Here is a 17447-nt window from a genome sequence, read left to right on the forward strand (position 1 = left end):
TACAGAGATACTTTTCCTCATACTAGGTCAGGCCAAGAAACTTGGTATTAAGTTGGTCTCAGAAACCACACACAATCTTCTTTGCTGAAAGTAATTTGTACCCACTGAATGCAACGTCCATGCTGCAAAATTCGACAGATGAAACCTGTTCTGTTGACTTTTTAAAATTATTTTTCTTGAAGAGGATTAGCAAGCAAAGAAGCACTTAAATTAGCACATCACTGAGCTAATATACTACAATTTTACCAAGGTAATTAAAGACAGAACAATGTGATGATCACATTAAGGTCATGATTAAGATCAAATCAATAAATTGAGAAGTTCAAGTGATGTAATCATCAATAGATCAGGATGCAAAATGAAACAGCAGAATTTACAGTAAAAATAAACTCTTTTGTTCAAAACTTCCTTTGGAAGAATGCATGAAAACCAATTTTTATCTAGTTTGGTGTTCCAGCCCCACTTTCAGAAGAAAGTGGACTGATCTGATTGAAGAAAGGTGCAGATGGATGCTTATGTCCTACAACATAACTTGAACTCTCGTCTGATGTCTTTGCCAAGCAGTTTTAAGCAAGCTCCACAATATCTTGACACCATTAGAGAAATATTTCTACCTCCTCTCACTCCCTGACCCAATTCCACGTGGTCTTTGCAAGTGGAAATGGGGAGGTGGTGTATGCTTTTGGTTGGACCCTTTTATAGTTCTGGCAAAGACAAGAGAAATGCCCAGAGTTGCACTAAACTCAGACGATTGTAAAGGACATCAGTGATAAAAGAATGACTGTACTCAACCTTCTTCTACTTTGATTAAATCAAAATAGTTTCTATCTCCCTGTCATGGTTTAAGCCCAGCCGGCAACCCAGAACCATGCAGCAGCTCGCTCACTCCCCCCCTTTTCTTCCCCCCACTCCTGAAGGGATGGGGAGGAGAACCTAAAGATTCTCCACGGGTTGAGATAAGAACAGCCCAGTAACTAAGGTATAATACAAAACCACTACTGCTACCACCAATAATAATAATGATAAGGGAAATAACAAGGGAAGAGAATACAACCGCTCACCACTTGCTGACTGGTACCCAGCCCAACTGAGCAGTGATCTAGCCCTTCCAGGTAACTGCCCCCAGTTAGATGCCACTAAGTAGGTGGCAATGCCTAAACCGTATGCATGTTGTACGGGCTATGAGGGCCTTTTCCTTCAAGGGGAGTGCTAACCTTCTCTCCTTTCATACAACACAATGAACAAGGTTTCCTTTCCTCAGGTAAAACGTACCTCTTCAGCTGGTTAACATCTTCTTTAGTTGACTAGCAGAACAGTAACAATTCAACTAACAAAAAAAAAAAAACAAACAAAAAACAAACCAAAACAGTATTTTCTTTATTTACATAACTTATTGGCTTATTTCACTGTTAAATATCTCCTACCCTGGATAATATTCATATATCCTGTATTTTTTTTTTTAAGTACACTTGGTGATGCACAGACTGACACAATATATCTAGCTGTATCAGATCTTACCAAGATACAATACCTTTATAACAAATCATGCCAAAGAGACTTACGTCAGCCACTTTCTCCTAAGCATTCTGTAACACAAGCTAATTCCTCTGACCAGATAACCTCTTCCAGCCTGTAACTCTGTTCAGCTTATGGTGCTGTCCAGTTGCCTGCATCTTGCTTTGTCATTTCTTCCTTTAATTTCACTCTCATTGCAAGCTACTTAGGATGGTTATTTTCTTCTGCTTCATTCCTGGCAGTGTTCAAGGCCAGGTGACATAGTTAGGGTGAGGTGTCCCTGCCCATATCACAGGGTTGGAACTAGATGATTTTAAGGTCCTTTCCAACCTGAACAATAAAATCTACCACCGCCTAGGTCACAGGTCACGATTTGAGCAAGTGAGCTGACAAAAGGTGCCAGTCACAGAAACACACCTTACTCAGGCATTGCTCTGTCTCATCAGTACCTCACTGGCACTGGGGCTCTTAGGTCCTATAACCCCGAATGTGACAACAAATGGTAGACTGTTGTATCACAGAAAGGGGTAGGTTCAGATGACACAGAAAAATGAAACTACAGGATGTGAAAAAATTCTAGGTAGCTACCAGCCACTGAATCACCTAGAAGGCACATGTACTGATGGTTTGGACTTTAGTGACATTCCTTACTGTGAACTTTCACACTGTGACAGATCTTCGATTTATAATTGTCTTTCAGTTTTCCTAAGAAAATGTCAGTACAGATTATAAATTATCACAGAAGTAAATGCAAAAAAAAACCCCAAACCAACAAAACAAAGAACAACAAAACCCTAACAGACATATTCATGGAATTACTTTTTTTTCACAGGAGAGGTAATAAGAAGCCTTGTAACCACTGCTCAACTCTGCAGCACTTGTACTACCCCACCACTGCTGCACACAAGGGTACTCATTGTTCCTTGGAACAACTCAAGCTACCAAGTCAGTACACCCATGAAGCCTCAATGAAAATTGAATGGATGAGCTTTTGCAGCTATTTTCTTGCAAGAAGAAGGACACTAGGACAGCATGTCGGTAAATGGGGTGTTGGTCTGCCTTTATTTATGAATAAGAAATGAGGAACAAAGCTGTTTGAAAGTAGCTCACAGAAGAAACAACAGATTCGGTAAAACCAGTGTAATCTCAAGCCCATCACCTTGTGACTGGTAATGATTAGTCAGAAGGTGCTCAGAGGAAATACTACTGTAGACAGGTGTGGATAAATTTATCTTTATTAAAAACTCTCCTTCTTAGCCCAAATAATTTGTTTAACCTTGAAGCACATGATCAAATTTCCATTATTCATGCTGAACTGCCCATAAACTTTTTATTTTATAACTATGCAAATCTGTCACTTTTCCATTATTTTTTGCTAGTCTACAACAACTTAAACTTTGACGCAAATGAAAATACACTACTTATTCTTAAAGTCACACATCATTTGTGGTAATCCTCTGTATTCACAATGGAAACCACTATCTCAGACTACTTATATTCTTAAGTCACTTTCTGAATAGTATGTTGTTTCAGGAATGCATTATCAACCACAGAACTCCAGTTGACATATACTGTCTATTACATAGGCATTGCTGTCTGTTACAGAGATACTGCAAATTACCAACTTTCCTGACTTCTGGATAGAAAACAAGGAATTAATCTCATGAAGTCAAGTTTTGTTCATCTCATGATGTTCTTAGTATCATGATCCATCATGAAAGATTAAACAGAGGTATCCTATGAATCAGATTCATTTTAGTCAGTGACCACAATGCAAATTCTTTCACTGAATAAATTTACTCCACCTGGGCTACAGCAGTAGCTTTCTTTGATTAGAACTACATGTTCTGGTCATGGTTACATGTCCTGTTTCTGATTAGTTCACAACCAGCTAGGGCTGTATGGTTACCAGACAAAGCAAATTCTATACACTTCTCATTGACTATAGCAATTACATTTCAGCAAATCAAACACAAGCTACAGATATTAACCTTGCAAGTGTCCAGCAGAAATATCTTTTAATCTAAGGTGGGACAGGCACATAATTAATTTACAGGGAGTTATGACTTGATATTTTCTAGGTAATATATCTGGGAGGCAGGACTAGAATCAGTGGTGTGGGCTATTCTCCTCTGAGATCTGTAATAAATTACTTACATTACAATCTGTTGTGAAAAATACTCCAGTAGTCATGCTCCATACATTGGAGGCATTCTAAGTGCCCTGCCACTGAGTCCCCATTGGATGATAACACTGACCAAATTTCTCATCATTTCACACTATCACTCCATAGCTGTGTGCTTGCTGCAGCTCACTGCTATAAAAATGATTTTTAATGGAAAAGATCTGACAGAAACTTTATGCTTCCCTGACAAAAGTTTTATTGGGCTGAATACTGGAGTATTACTGACGTAGCTTTGGACAGGCAGCTACGAGCTGAGGAATTGCTCTGGGAGAAGGATGGGAAAGAAGCTTTTATTACTGTCTTTACATCTCTGAAATGAAATGCCCTCAGAGCAGAAGGAGAATCTTGGATGCTGCTATCAGAGAACGGTATGATCTCTTGGGGCTTATCACCACACTCACACTATCAGAAAGAAGTCACATATATTTTCTCCCCAAATTTAACACGCCCCCAAATCTTATGCCCTTTTTTATCACCATAACACCTGAATGCCTCCTAGTCTTGTAGTTGGTGCTTGCAAAATGGAAAGTGGACAGAGACTAATGACTCCTGAACACATGGGACCATTTCCCTCCTCTCCCGTTACTGAATGAGGGATTTGAGCACACTGCACTTCCTTGCCATCAGCAACCTGGGGTACTGATGCAGGCCTATAATCCCATGCTGTAGCTACACAAATTGAAGATAAGAGTGAAGCCAAGCAGCACAAATGACTGACAGCCATAGTTGCACCCTCATCCTTGTCCTCTCTCCCCACAGCAGCATGCCCTTGCATACTCCTTTGTGAAGACAGAACTCATAGAATCACAGAATGGTTTGGGTTAGAAAGGACCTTAAAGTCATCTAGTTCCAACCCCCCTGCCATGGGCAGGGACACCTCACCCCAGATGATGCCTCCCAAGGCTCTGTCCAATCTGGCCTTGTTTCAGAGCATCAAATACGATAAAAGGCAAAAAGAGATTAAAAACATCCACAAGCCATTTTTGCAGCAGTAGGATTGTCACAGCTTTTGTTTAACTTGGCCACGCTGCTGTGGAGCTAGAAGCTGCCCTGTGCTCCAAGAAGAGTAGAAGGGCAATTACCAGCAGCTAAACTGCCTGGCCAGTCAAGGTTAGATGCCTCTACGTGATTTCTGCCACAGTGCATATCATTCAGGAAGGAGGTGCTTACACCAGTCCATGAGCTTGGCAACACAGGACAATCAAAGATGTGTTAATCTATTCCCCATCACAAACACACTTAGAGCACACACCCAGGGGCTTCTTCCCCTCCAAACCCCGCTGCTCCAAATGCTTTGCTCAGGGCAGGTATCAAGGCCAAGCCTTCCTGCTCAGTGCTGAGGAGAACCATGATTGTCTGGCCTTTGAACAATGCTGCGTAGCACCCCCCTAAAGAGGAGAAACCAGAACTGCTCTATTAACTGTCTTAACATTTCTACCATGTTAGTAATCAGCACCATCTCAAAGCAGGCAAGGTTTATTCAAGCCAAACTTAATAACAAACCTCAAGTAACAAACCTCAGGGAGCTAAGCACAACAACAATAATCAAAGTCTGACCTTCAGAAGCTCTGACTATGCTGAAGTCTAACATTTAGGTGCAGCCTAAAGATGTTAGGTCTGGATTTATGAAAGTATTTAAGGGCTTAAAGATGCAGATACAGACAGCAGCAGAATTTTGAAAAAAGCCTAAGTACCTAATATGAAAATCCTCTGAAAATCTGACTAGTGAGATATCTGTATCTCAAAGTGCTTAATGCTGAGTAGACCAAAGGTCACAGTCCCCCAACACTTTCTTACAAATACTGCTAAAAATCTGGCCTTAAGGAGCCAATGGCTTTTAAAAAGACTTACGGAGTTTGGCTCAGACTCTGAGAAGGATTTACATGCCTATGAGACATGTAGGTACATTCCTGTCTTAAATCTGGCTGTTGGTGTACACATTGCTGCCTCCCTGCTTTTTTGTGGTGGTGATTTTCTGCAGGTAATATTGTGTGGTATAAAAATTCCAATGCTGCTTCGCTGGCATCTGCAGATTAGAGGAGCTTTCTGATAAAGCTAGATCAACAGTAATTGAAATCACACGCTTAATCAAAAGTACTGTGTAAGGCAGCATAATGTATAGAGGCCTCTTGCTGTTCCCTGAGTATATGTTGACCTAGTAGAAATCAACATCTATTGAAATAAAGGTTAATTACAATTTATAAGCAGAATTTACAACTGTGAGCTGTCCCTCAAGGGGCTCCTCAATTGTACAAAAAGCATCATTTACCAAGAAAAATACTTCAGAAACTTCAGCTAAGAAATAAGGAGCATGCAGCTCCATCCCTTAATTCAAAATACGACTTTTTGGTCTATAGACTTCTAATGTAGCTCCTAAGAGTTGCAAAGACTCACATTTATTGCACTCAATATGACTGACTCAGCTTTGCAAGATAAGGATGACAAATGGTCATTTGACTTACTCTATGTAGTTCAGATGGAAAGAGAACAGTCATGTATCTCAAAAATTACTTGATGAATATTAACGCAGCTTCCCCAAAAAACTATTACTAAAAACATTATTTTCCTCTTGCTTTGTGAGCAAGGCTTGCTGTTCCTTCTTATAGTAGTACTAATGGCTGTGAGAGCAATATACCATTTGCATTGGCTAGAATAAAGAACTGCTCAGTGCAATGGCAAAAGTAAAACCAGAAGTGATGTAACAGCATCTGATCATATCTGAAAGGCTTTTGCTCTGTTCTAGTCTTGTTACATGTATTCACCAGATGTCATGTCAAGCCTCTTTGTTGTGAGTGGTGTGAGGTTTTATGGCTACAGGTATACCAGTCATGCAGTCACCACTTGGACAACTATCACAAGAAGCCAAACGTAGTGAAACCCCAAGCCCAGATTTACTTTCCTGACAAGCTGTGCTACAACAGTTGCTTTGTGCTGCCAGCATTTCTATGTAAAGGGTGGGCCCATGTAGAAAACCAAAACTGTATTTCATCACAAACACCGAGTCTGACATTTGGTTCTGTTCCACAAACAGAAGGATATCAAGAACTTCCATGGAGAAATAGCAAAGCAACATGCAAGCTGAACAGACTTCCAAAACAGCTGAAATCAATTACCTAGGCTATGACAGACAAAGAATAAAAATGCACAGGACTACAAATACAGATGAATGCAGCCCTGCTGAGTACCCACAAGCTATTGAACCAGTTGCTTCCTCCCATTAATATTTAAGTATCCATTGTGTCCATGAAGAAGAAACACAGCAAGAGAAACTGCAATAAAATTTTTAAAGAAGAAAAATTCAAATCCCTGTTCCCAATTACATTAAGCAGATCTTCATGTCTGGCAACTGTGGGCAAGAGTGCTAACTAATTAGCTGTGGTAAGGGGCCTGCTTTCTCCTACTCTCCTTAGCCAGAAATGCCATACTGTCTCTGAAGTAAATCTGGTTTTGGAAAATGTTCTGATGCAAAGTCTCATCAATTCCTTGGATTTGAGAGAGGATTTTCTACTCAACAGCAACTGGAACTATTAAGAAATGTCACTGTGTAGACTAAAAGGTGGTCAGAAAGAGAAGCTAAGGCTAGCAAAAATCTCAGTAGCAATACAAAAAGCAAGAGAACAGCAACTGGAGGAATTTATGTTTTCATTTATTATCATAGTACCTTTCTTTACTCAGGGGGAGATTGAAAATAAATGACATGCTCAAGTGAAATACTGAATGGATCAGGTTTTTGTGTTGTGAATATAAAATCATGCCTGCTTTAAAGTGCTCTGGGAAAATGAAAGCTTTAGATGAAATTTTGTGTTTTCATTTTCACATGAAGATCCTGCTGCAATAGCAACATGATGTACACATTGGAGATCAGAGAAGGCAGTTCTAGGTTGATTTACTTTAAATCACTTGTCCCACTCCTCACTGATAAGCCTACCTCCAGTCTACTGGCTGAGAAGTAAGTTAACCCCATTTGAGAGTTCTGTTCTGACAGGTTTAAGCTACAAAGCACCAAGCTGCAGAACCCATGTCTTGACTCACAGATGGATCAAAAACTGCTTAAAAGCATAGTTACTTAAAAGTAACTATATAGATTTAAACTAAACATTCTACCCAGGATCGCATCTCTGACAACAGCCAATACTGATGTTTAAGAATGCAGATGAGAGCACTGACTGTGTTTAAGAGGGCTATTTCTTTTAATAATGTCCATGCACTGTTTAAAAACCTCATCAGCAGGAGGTTACATGAGGAGAGCAATGTTTAGTGGTCACAGACTGACAGCAAACCTCTCTAGTGTCAACTTCATAGCATCCTGAAACACCAAGTTGCATTCACAGCTTTATTTACACCTGGTGTAAAGAAAGCCTTCCTTTTATTTGCTTTAACCTGATGCCCCTTCTTCACTTGGCAAGGAGCCATAAACTAAAGATTCCCATTCATCCTCTTTACACTTCTTTTAATTTCAGTGTCTCCTGTAATCCCCCTTCTGTCATTTCTCTCCCCATCTAGGGAGTCTTTGTCAAGTTAGTCTCTTCTCAGGGAATTCAGTGTAGTATGAAGCCTTTCACCATGTGGTCAGACAGGCTAATACACTAATAAAGGTTATTTGCATATGTTTTACAGGCTAAAGCCCACCTCATATAAATACCAGTCTGACTGTTAAAGAGCAAAAGGGCTGACTGGCATGGAGAAATGACCTCTGCAGACCTATGACTATGGACCATCTCCTTTGTAACTGAGGAAGGAGTTTGAGACAGCAGGATATGGTGTAAAGGTGGAAAAGGTCTCACACTGACTTACCACCTCTTTACTGCCTCTGTATTTTATGGCCAACAACATGGAAATCGGGGTCTCCTTCCTCCTCTGTTGGTTGGCTGACTTGAGTTGCTTATGACTCTGTTTCTGCTTCAGAATAACAACCCTTGCCCTTTCACAGCCCACAAATGCCCTGAAGTTCCCCAGTTCAAATCCTGCAGTTGACCTAAGTGAAGTGAGTCATAAAATCTGTCTAAAACAGGCTGAATTGGATGGCCCCTCCAAACCCTCTGCAAAAGCCATTTGCAGGGCAAGTTGATAGGTTTCCAGAAATAATGGCAATTAATGCAATGACAATTTCTGTGAGTGTAGCTGAGTCACTGGCTGACCAACTTTATTTGCTGCTACTGAACAACCACTTTCTGGAGTTGCTGAGTATATTATCCTGTTTGAAGGTCTTGTACATGTCACCATGGCATGAACTCCTGGCTCAGCATTGTTCTGTGATATGAAAGCGAGTAGCAGAGAAGCAACGATCAACACGGGCTTACAAATTTGGTCTGTTTTTTTTTCATGAGAAAGTTGCCCAAATTGAGCTCTAGGCTGCAGTGATGTGACAGCTACTGACACCCCAAAAGACACCATTTGGGGGAACCGTGCCATCCTGTCGCAAACTGCTATCTGTGAAAACCACAGGAGAGATTAAAAATCCCTGAAGAACAACCATTAGGAAGCAAAGACTATAGACTTTCCAGCTTATATTCAATAATCCTGACAACTACGTCTACAGGGGTGGATGTCCAAGAGACACTGTGCTTCTTAAACCCCTGCTAGTTTCAGGGGAAGTCCTGTACCAGTACACATGAGGCCCCACAAAGCTTTTAACTTAAACTTTCCAGGTAACATAAAATACACATCCTCTCTCTAACACTCTTTCACCCTATCCACCAAAAAAAGCTTAAAAGTTTATTTTTTCTATACATATATTCTTTAAACACATCATAGCCTCACAGAGGTGTCTAAAGAGATGGAGATGGAGCTAGGCAAAGTTGTAATTTCAGGAGATGGGTTTGCTATAGACTGGCAACATTCGTGCACCACCCCTTTGATATACAGATTTTGCTGACTTTGAAATAAAGATCTGATTACTCTACCCTGATGCGCAGACAGCTGTGACCACTGTCAAGAGGTAGGAATACGGACTGTGGGCAAAACAAAGAAGAAAACTTACTTATCCTCTGGGCTGGAGAGAAAACCATTGTTCAGAGCCACTTTATTAATAAACCTACAACACCCAGGAAGAGTCAATAGTCTTTTTATATCTACTCAAAATGTGGGCTGTATTTCACAGCAGGAACAAGCAGAAAATGGAGGGTGACAGCATAGATTAACTCTCACTAACCCCACACTTAGGGGTTGCTTTCACAGATTTCCATTTAAAAAGGCACCTGCAGTGACCAACTGAGCTAACTGTCTCATCGTGACAATAAGATGCTGTGGATGATTTAACAAAAAGAAAGAGAAAACAGTATGTCTGTGTGCAGCAGAGCTGTGTAGCAGAGCTGAGAGCCCAGACCACAGACTCCCAAGTCCTCTCCTAGCAACAAAAACCTGACACTCTCACTGGCTTTTCTTCCTTCTTCATGTTCTTGTAGAGAACAAGCTGCAATGTCCTTACATTGTTTCACAACCATCTATATTTAGGTATTATTGCAAGTGTAGATACTATTTGTGTACATAACCACAATATTTTGCACAGGAGATACGGGTTTATTTTTCAAGATTTTTATATGATGAATCAAAATCCAGCCTTGAACTCCTATCAGGTAACACTGATTGGAAAGCAAAACTAAATGTGTTTATACTTATAAAGACTGCACAGATAGTGCAGTTAAATGACAAAGAGAAATTATTATTTCCTTGCTTTCTGCCAGGTAAACAAGACTTTTCTTTTCGTTAGTAAGCAAGTTGTGTTATGATCAGCATGGGACATGCATATATACTACTTTTATAGCTTTGGTGACACTGAAAGATACAACAGTTAATACTTGCATTTTATATGGTTGCTTTATCTAAATTAAGGAACAGTTTGTTGATTACAATTTCAATCTCTGCTAGTGAAACTGCAAATACATCTCCAGCTATTATGAAAATATTCGTTCACACACTACAGATGTAATAACCAGACATCTGGTGACAAAAATTCACTACCCAGTGGTAACTGAGAAACCCATCCAAAATAAGACTAGATTTCTAAAATAGAATCATAGAATGATTTGAGTTGAAAGGGACATTAAATGTTACCTAGATCCAGCCCCTCTGCCATGGGCAGGGACATATTACACTAGACCAGGTTGCTCAAAGCCCCATCCAACCTGGCTTTGAATACTTCCAGGGATGGGGCAGCCACAGCTTCTCTGGGCAACACGTGCCAGTGTCTCACCACACTCACAGTGAAGAATTTCTTCCTAACGTCTGATCTAAATCTACCCTCTGCCAGCTTAAAGCCAGTCCCCCTTGTCCTGTCACTACATGCCCTTGTAAAAAGTCCTTCTCCAGATTTCTTGTAGACCCCCTTTAGGTACTGGAAGGCTGTTACTAAGTCTCCCTGAAACCTTCTCTTCTCCAGGCTGAACAAGCCCAAATCTCTCAGCCTGTTCTTCACAGGGGAGATGCTCCAGCCCTCTCATCATCTTTGTGGTCCTTCTCTGGACTCACTCAAGCAGGTTCATGTTCCTCTTGCATTGGAGGCACCAGAGCTGAATGCAGTACTACAGGTGGGGTCTCATGAGAGCAGAGGGGGAGAATCACCTCCCTTGAACTGCTTGTCACACTCATTTAAATGCAGCTCAGCATGCAGTTGGCTTTCTGCGCTGTGAGTACACACTGCCAGCTTGTATTGAGCTTTTTGTCAATCAACACTCTCAAGTCCTCCTCAGGGCTGCTCTCAGCCAGTCTCTGCCCATCCTGTATCTGTGCTTGGGATTGCCCTGACACAGATGCATGACCTTGCACTTGGCCTTGTTGAACTTATAAGACCTGCACAGTCCCACCTCTTGAGCCTGTCAAGATCCCTCTGGATGGCATTCCTTCCCCCCAGCATATTGACCACACCACAGAGCTTGGGTCATTACCAAACTTGCTGAGGGTGCACTCAATCTCACTGCCCATGTCACCAATAAAGACGTTGAACAGCTTCAATCCCAGTACCAGTCCCTGAAGAATACCACTTGTCACTGATCTCCACTTGGATATCAAGCCTGTGACCACAATTCTTTTAGTGCACCCACCAAGTGTTCAAATCCACACCTCTCCAGTTTAGAGGCAAGGATGTCATGCAGGACAGTGTCAAATGTCTTGCACAAGTCCAGGTGAAGCAAATCAAACATAAAGGTAAATCACTGTCAAGTTCAGTTGGAGTTGGTAGCCTGAAATGCCAATCCATTAGTAAGTAACTTAAACCCAGCCTTGACCTTGGGTAGATCCTATCCTGTGCTGTCCAGAAATAAGGTCCATCACATATCCTTGTCTCTTCACAAAACCCTGCACAGTAGATCTGTCCCCTGGCAGGTGGTAGAACAAATTCTATCCTCATCTCAAGCTCTAACCCCACTGTGAACTTTCCTTACCAGTACCAAGCCCTCCATCACCAGACCCTGGCTGGCAATAAGATTTTAATGAGGTCTGAGCCCCTCTGTATGACAAAATGTCTTTCAAGGTTACATGAAAATATCATTGTCAATGCTCTGGATTACGTTCCTTAAATCACATTACAAAAATAGACAGCATGGAAGGAAGATGGTCATATCTGTCAGTATTTGTATGTACATTTAATTCCATTCTACCACTGTTTAATATTTCTTGTTCTCATGAAAATGAGAAGGACCTGAGGCTGTAAACCTCTGTTTGTCTTGTATGACAATTTGTAAGGAAAAAAGAACAACAAAAGAGTGATCAAATTCATTCCATATTTGGGTGGCTAGATAATGTATATAAAAAAGCCCTTATTCTAAATCCTTTACTTCCATGGATGAGATACATTGTTTAGACTGTAATTAGACTCAAATTGCACCTCCTATTCCCCTGGCTATTCACTCATATAAAACTAGCATTTGCTGTGGTTGTATTCACATTCTTTTTCTGTTCTCTCTCTACAAATACTCTGGCAAGTGAATTTCCTGGCAGGGATTTTATAGAAGCAGCAAGTTTTAATTTAACATCGGAGAACAGACAGAAAGTGTATTTTAAAACTCAAACACAACTATGCATAGCAGAAACTTGCTTCAAAGAATACTCTCATTATACCCAGGGCTCAGTAAAGTGCTGAGGAATATATTTACCTTTAAGCATTTTCTGAAATCCCTTTGAAATCTCTGTTTTAACATTTTCCTAGACTGGAACATTCATCTGGGGAGAGAAACAATACCTTGTTATAAGTGATGTGTCTAACAAAAATGAATCAGCACAGCTTGCATTTTGATTGCCAATTACTTGCAATCAACGGCTCAGAAAAACTTGCTGACCAAGAAATATTCATTAAAAATATTTGCGAACAGCATCAAGTGTATACAGGAAAGAATATTTATGAGAAAGTTCAGCTGAATATAGGAACGAAAACATAAAAGTGTTGCCACATAAGGCAGGAGGTGGAACTTGAGGTATGTTAATAATTTGTTTTCTATCAATTAGTTACTTAGATATTATTGTAAGGTTATGCAAACTAAAAATTAGTTTGCTGTTTGAATTGCTAACAGTGCAATTAATACCACTGGTTAGTTTTAGAATATGTTGCAATAAAATGGTTTATTTGAATGTATCTATATTCACTATCAAAAACTTCATTAAGTCTCAGTTATAACTGCTACTCACAATTTAAGTTAGACAGAATTTATCATAAATGCTGAAGGAAAAATTAAGCCTATAAAAAGTATGGCAAGTAATAGGAAAGGGAAGTAAGATAAATATTCAAATCCATTTCCATTTCATGCACGCTTCTGAGTAACTGAGAACAGAAAGAAAAAAAAAGTTAAAATGGCCATTAAAAAAAAATAACTCTGACCTTAAAATCTGGCCCTCAATCAAGTTGAAAGGATATGCTTACTCAGCACCTTTGTTATGATATTTAAAAGGTTCAAAGACAGAAACATTCAAGTTCCTGTGAAAGCTGAGAGGCAAACCTGATTCTTATTTGGGTCCTAAAATCTTCCCCTTCTTCTTGCGGAGCTGGCTAAAGCATTAAATACAATTTAAAAGTTAAATTGTCTAGTTGTTCCAGATAGACAGAACTGGATAGAAGGAACTGGAATGTTCTAAGGGAAATTCCCTATTTTAATTGAATTGTTTCATACTTTTGTTGAAGGATAAGAAAGGTGCAAAATATTTTCACGTGAGGAAATAGAACATTTTGGTGGACCTTCTAAAGTCAAAAAAACAGAGGTTTTTTTTTCATGGAAAATAAGTTTTGCTTTGGTTAGGAGCATTGGTGATCTATTAAAAACACTATCTAAGTTTAATTCAGTGGCATCTCCATCTGACAGTCACCCCATCTTCTGCCTGGGTTCCCGTCTCCTGGAAAATCTGCTAATTGAGCAACACTTACAAAATCACTAATATTCAAACAACATCCGAACAGCAAAATAATTAGCTCACCTTAAGGACACATTTTCTTTCTTTTAAAGTTGCCAGCAGAGTCCAACCCACCACATAACACACCATTGACAGGCAGAGAGGAATACTTTAGCAAATGTATAGTTATGAGAGCTGTGCCACTGTTTCTGAAAGTATTTATCAAACAGATACCTATGAGGAGATATGTTCAGATGTCTCTCGTTCAATCACAAAGGAAAGCAAGCACAAGGGTACATATGAAAATGACTAGAAAAAACAACAAAACGGTCTTATTGCTAACTCCAGATCTTGCCATTGTCTGCTAAATATAGTGGGTCATGGCACATTACAGTCTCTTGTCATGCTGAAACCACAGCCGAATTCAAGGCACATATTTCAGCAAAACAAAAAAAGACTTGCACTGCTGCTTCTATTAACTTTTCTGATGCTGTCTTACAGTTTGGCACCATTTATTCTTCTATTATTTTCTTACTAAAAGCAAAATATCATTTGTATTAAGTAGGTGACAAAAACTAACTTTTAAGAAGGGAAGAAAAGGAATTGGATAATGGCTGTATTATTCATAGGAATGCATATCTAATTCAGATAGTGCTGTTAGTATGCCTTCTAAAATTGCTATAACTCCAATTAAGCCCATTTAAGTAATGAAAAGGACTACTCTACTGTGTCTGAATATTAATTTCATGGTCTGTTTTACATATCAGAAAGTGAAAACATACTCCTAACTCATACAGTAATTTTACAATAATTACTAGCAACACTTTCCAAGGTGCAAAGGACCTTCCAAACAATATTATCCTTAGATCCTATGATCAGATATCTAAGTACTGAACACTACCTTGGGACAAACTATCACAAGAAATACTAAATCTGCATAAGTATGCTTAGATGTCTGTCTGAAGGAGACTGAAATTTAACCACATTAACTAGCCCCTAGGACCCAGAATAATCTGCAAAAATCAAGCCCTGTAAGTGTCCCTAAATTGGAAATTCAAAAATCATGTACCAGCTTTGAAAAACTTGTGCCTTTGAAACCCTTTAGAAAATACAGAATATTTAATAAATAAAAGCTTATTTCAAGTTTTACACAAAATTTTGTTTTTCTAAAAGGGTGTTAAATAACAATCTCATTTCAAGACAAGAAATACCATTCACATTCGAAACCCATTTTGGAGAAGAGGCTACCTATGGGTTTTTGAAACACAGTATAAGGAGAGTAGAAATTCATTAAATGACATATCAAACCAGTATTTATTTCTGTTTTTTAACAAACTCCAGAATGCATAATATGCACATTATTCTTGGTGCCCTACATGTCAGTGTATATACCTAGCTTCAAATAAGCAATTCCCACACTCGTCACCACAATCAAGTGCATACATATATCTGTGCAGGATGGAGTCCAATATCACTCAGGACACAGAAGAGCTGAAAGAACTACAGGAGTGATAAGTAACTCTGCAACTTACTCTTCTTGTAGTTAATGACTCCGACTGCTGTACATCACATTCAAGTAGGAGTTCAAGCAGCTGCTATTTAGTAGTAGCTAAATAGCAGCTGTATTAGTAGAATTCACACATTTCGCATTTGCACCTCTTTTTTCCAATCCATTAGTTCTTTAGTAAGTCATATGCGAGTAATTCTATTTTAGCTTCTCAATTTCTTATCCCTAATATGACCTTCAGCAGCCCATTTCTCCTTCTTCCTAGCTAGCAATAGATAAGAGAAAGATATTGAATACAGTTATGATGACATTTTGGAATGCTTGAAACTTACTCTATTGAATATATCATAACAGTAAAATGTGACATCTAGCAAGCAAGGGAAGAAAGAAGCTAATGATACAATTGATACAGTGGGAGTTAGTTATGTAAAGAGTTAGGGATCTCATCAACTTCATCTCTTGTGTAACACAGAAGCTGTCCATTTGACCCTGCTTAGACAGTCCAAGTCCTATAGAAAGATGAGGTAACTTGAGGACTAGTGCTGACATGTTGCACCTATGTACATTTGGGAAAAGAAATCACCCAGGCTGAAGAGAGGCACAGGCGTATGTGCTCCTTATTGCTTAAGACTTCAATCTTTGATGGTCCTGTATTGGTAGTTGGTGGTAAAATGAGTGATTTCCATAGAAATACTTTTGGTCATAAAAGGAAACAGAGAAGCAAGAGCGAGCGACTTGCTTTGAATTTTGGTGCCTAGAAGATGCCCTTTGTGCTTCACACTCAGCAATTAAAAGGACCCTCAAAACAAACTGACAAAGGAAGGCAAAAATCTTCCCCAGTATACCAGACAATAAAGAAGGACTCTGTACAAGTCCAGATGTAGATACAAACAAATCAGGGAACAAAGAGAGTGAGAATTAATACATGCCCTATTTTTCTAGATCTTCTAGGGCATACAGGTCAGGTCAGCTTTGAGTCTTACCCACTGTCCTCAGAAAGGTGTGCCCTTGCACCAGGCACAGATACGTGCCTGGTTTTCTGTGATTAAGATCCCTTTCCTGTACCTCAAACCTCCCCTGTCATAAATTGTTTAGCTTGATTTTATCTTGTCCCCTTCAATTACTGCCTATGCATGGATGCAATTCTCTTTTTACTTTGGTAGGCAATTATGGAAAAGGAGCTTTTCAAAATCCAAGCCAGAATTCTCAAGCATGAACTCCCACTAGCCAGGTCCTACAGTCTCCAGCTTGTTTTTCTTGGAGTGAGAGCAACCTCCAAAACACTGCAGTTGAGCTGTGCCTGGAGGGGGGTTGTTCTAACTCTCCTTTCAGACACCCAGGCTGGGGGGCTGGGCTTCTGATATAGGCGGCAGCAGCATCAGGGAGGCCTCTCTGAAGGTGGATTTACAGGAAAAAAAAAAAAAATGCAGCTCCTGCTCCACCATGCTCCTTGCAGAAGCACAGCTGGCTCTACTGCCCACTTAGTGCAGCCTAGTAGCTCAGGAAATATGGTAGCCAGTAATAGGTTATGGGGTTTGTTACAAGGCCTCAGGACTGGGGCATCTCTGGCTTGGGGTTTTTTTTTCAAAATACTTCATGCCCTTTTTTTTTCCAGAGGGATTACACAGCAAAGCAGTTTTTGTGAAAATCAGAGGACAGCAGAACCAGCATGCAAGAGTATGGGACAACAAATACATGTAAAGCCTATAAAAAATTATCTTAAAACAAGGTCACATGTCCAAATCTTGCAATTTCTCGGGGTGAAGTTGGGACAGGGCAGCCAAGGGTGATCACAGCCAACACACAAACACAAGACAGAAAACTGACTCTATTTATCTGAGGAAATACCTTTGAGTTTCATGCTTGGTCCCACAAACATGCTTCAAGAATCTAATCCCTGCACCCTGTCCATCTAGGACATTTAAG

The 17447-nt window shown here is 39.8% G+C and overlaps 1 non-coding gene across 1 annotated transcript; it reads right to left on the reverse strand.

The window, feature by feature from the left end:
• Positions 1-1114: 1114 nt before the first annotated feature.
• Positions 1115-1236, reverse strand: LOC130600090 (U6atac minor spliceosomal RNA). The gene has a single exon (XR_008972374.1). It is a non-coding gene; the product is annotated as a U6atac minor spliceosomal RNA (small nuclear RNA).
• Positions 1237-17447: the final 16211 nt, after the last annotated feature.

The sequence above is a fragment of the Pezoporus wallicus genome, unplaced genomic scaffold (genome assembly GCF_028554395.1).
Source record: "Pezoporus wallicus isolate ANWC-B61680 ecotype Strahan unplaced genomic scaffold, APGP_CSIRO_Pwel_v1 contig_2439, whole genome shotgun sequence".
NCBI classification, from domain to species: Eukaryota; Metazoa; Chordata; class Aves; order Psittaciformes; family Psittacidae; genus Pezoporus; species Pezoporus wallicus.